Below are 2,842 nucleotides of genomic sequence, written 5' to 3'. Positions count from 1 at the left end.
TCAGTTATCACTACTGTACAGGATCAGTGGCTTCTTCTCTATTAAACTCCACTAGATATAACCACACAGGCACTTGTCCTAATTTCACAACTAATTCAATTGAAGAATATTTATTTATGTATGAATCAACATATTCAGTAAATCTTCCCCAGTTTGTTCTCACAAGGAATAGAGACCTAGAGATCTGGTCCTTTAGTATTTTTAATCAGATAGACTAATATTTTATAATTTCTCAAAATTTACTCTTTTATGATCAAATAAATTTGCTTTTAATTGAAAGTCTCTGTAGTCTCTACCCAAGTCACTGATTTGATGATTTAATTATGTAATTTTTTATTATGTTCAGTTAGCCAACATTTAGTACATCATTAGTTTTTGATGTAGTGTTCAACAATTCATTAGTTGTGTATAATACCCAGTGTGTAATTTTTAATATACATTAAAATAAGTGCATCTTAAAATAAAAGCATGAGGAGTATATCTAAAGTAACTACTACTATTCACTATTAAAATTTTTAAAAAATATACATGGACCACCTTTTTGAATTTTGTCTATTCATTCGTTTAACAAACATTTATGAGAAAGAAATATACCCCACACAGTATCCTACGCTCTGGAATGCAACCGTGAATACAGCAGATATAGCCTATCTCTCATGGTGCTGATATTTCAATTTACCACTGTTGGCAAATTTGTTACTAATTCAGAAATGTTGATCTTAGTCATAGCAAACTATAGAAAGAAGATGAATTCATCTTTACGCTGTTCTGTATGCAAGATAGGTTTTCACTATATATTCAATGGAAGTAAATTATAAACAATGTGTGGAGATAATATGCCTATTTTTTTTAATTTAGGAAAGAATAAAGAAGATAGGTGAAATGGTAAGATATTTTTATTTCTATGAAATATATTTAATTGACAGTATTTATACTAATATTCAATATAAAGTTAGCCTATACATTGTTTCTGTTTTAGTAAACCAGAAAATAATTTTTATTTTTATTTTATTTCATTTTATTTTATTTTACTTTTTGAGAGAAAGAGAGAGAGAGCTAATGCGCAAGCAGGAGAGGAGCAGGGGAGAGGAAGAGAGAGAATCTTAAGCAGGTTCCATGCCCAGCGCAGAGCCTTACATGCAGCTCGATCTGATCCTGAGATCATGACCCAAGCCGAAAACAAGAGGACCTTGGTCCCCAGAAAATAATTTTGAAAATGTTTAAAATTATCACTTCACCCTGCCTGTATTAATTTTAGACCCATAAATTTCCCTTATACTCATGAAGGAGAGACCATTACTTAAACAGAAGATAATGTTTATCCTTCTCAATAGTTTACCAAGGTGCTTAGCAATAATTATTTATAAAAATTGATTTAAATGTTTTATTTCAATACATTTTGGTGTTTCATACTAATGATCAAGTGGGTAATTAATATGGAACATTTATAAAGTTACTACTGATATTCTAAAAATAATGCTGAAGATTCCATTTCTTTTTGCACCAGATATTAAAAATTATATTAGTTTTTACTATCTCAGGAATCTCCTAGCAGTTTGTCTAGTGAGGAAAGATACTCTTTATTTTAAAGTGAAACAACTATTTTAAGGATAGTGGCTTTCCATAAGTGTTATATAATACTTGGATAATTCTTAGCAAATCCACATTTAAACATTCAAAGAATGTAATAGGAAAACCATACTCATTCTCAAAATCATTTTTAGGTGGCTCTAACTGACAGTCTTCTAGGAAGAATTATTTATTCTACCCTGTTCTCTCTGAAAATATGCATAGGAATCCATAAGAAATTGCATTTCAAAACAAGCTTGTGACAAATCAAGAACTCGCCAATTGCCTTCACCACAGCTTCACTTTGGGAAACCCTCTCATATCATTTAGAGGAGCAGTTCACACAGGGTTGTCACCAGATTAGTTACATCAGTAGCATCTGGAAAATTAGGAGACATACAAATTCATAGGCCCTGCCTCATACCTACTGAATCAGAAAATTTGAGTTGGAGCTAAGCAATCTGCCTTTCAGTGAGGTCTGTAGGTGATATTGATCAGGTTCAACTTTGGGAGCCACTTTCAAGGAGGTTGAGGTGAAGGTTTGGGTAAGGAAATGTGTGTAGGTCACCAGTACAAGGAACACCTCCTGTAGTGGGAAAAGTCACAGTGTGAGAGTGTTCTGAAAGAGCAGGGAGCATTAATTAACCAGACTATTTCTTTAATCTGAAGTTCACGCTATGTCATCCTTGTACGGGGGCCATGCCAATCTTCTCTGTATCATTCCGTTTTTAGTGTATGTGCTGCTGAAGTGAGCACTGAAATTCACTCTATGAATGTAGAAATTATTACAGTGAATTTTATATTAAAAATGCATTTTGCTTGGTGAATTGGCATCATTTCGATTTCTTCTAATTAAAGTTTTAATCATTTGGTTTTGTCCTTATATGCCCTGGCCCATAGAAAAGATTCCATTCTGATCTTAAATATTGATACATTCGTAACCGACAAAATGGGAGAAGATATTTGCAAATGACATATCAGATAAAGGGCTAGTATCCAAAATCTATAAAGAACTTATCAAACTCAACACCCAAAGAAGAAATAACCCAATCAAGAAATGGGCAGAAGACATGAACACAAAATAGAATTTCATCTCTATTTTACAAGGGGAACTGAAATTAAAGAAGTGAAATCATTTGCCTACATGCAAAGAAGACATCCAAATGGCTAACAGACACATGAAAAAGTGCTCAACATCGCTCAGCATCAGGGAAACCCAAATCCAAACCTCAATGAGATACCACCTCACACCAGTCAGAATGGCTAAAATTAA

At 33.0% G+C, this 2,842-nt stretch overlaps 1 non-coding gene across 1 annotated transcript; it reads right to left on the bottom strand.

Moving 5' to 3' along the window:
• Positions 1-2,217: 2,217 nt before the first annotated feature.
• Positions 2,218-2,325, bottom strand: LOC115939403 (U6 spliceosomal RNA). Its single transcript, XR_004074215.1, has one exon. It is a non-coding gene; the product is annotated as a U6 spliceosomal RNA (small nuclear RNA).
• Between the last annotated feature and the right edge of the window lie 517 nt (positions 2,326-2,842).

Source organism: Leptonychotes weddellii, unplaced genomic scaffold (genome assembly GCF_054177405.1).
Source record: "Leptonychotes weddellii isolate Sample4059 unplaced genomic scaffold, ASM5417740v2 HiC_scaffold_22063, whole genome shotgun sequence".
NCBI lineage: Eukaryota > Metazoa > Chordata > Mammalia > Carnivora > Phocidae > Leptonychotes > Leptonychotes weddellii.
Note: the sequence above shows the minus strand (reverse complement) of the source record. Positions and strands in the feature narration are given on the sequence as shown.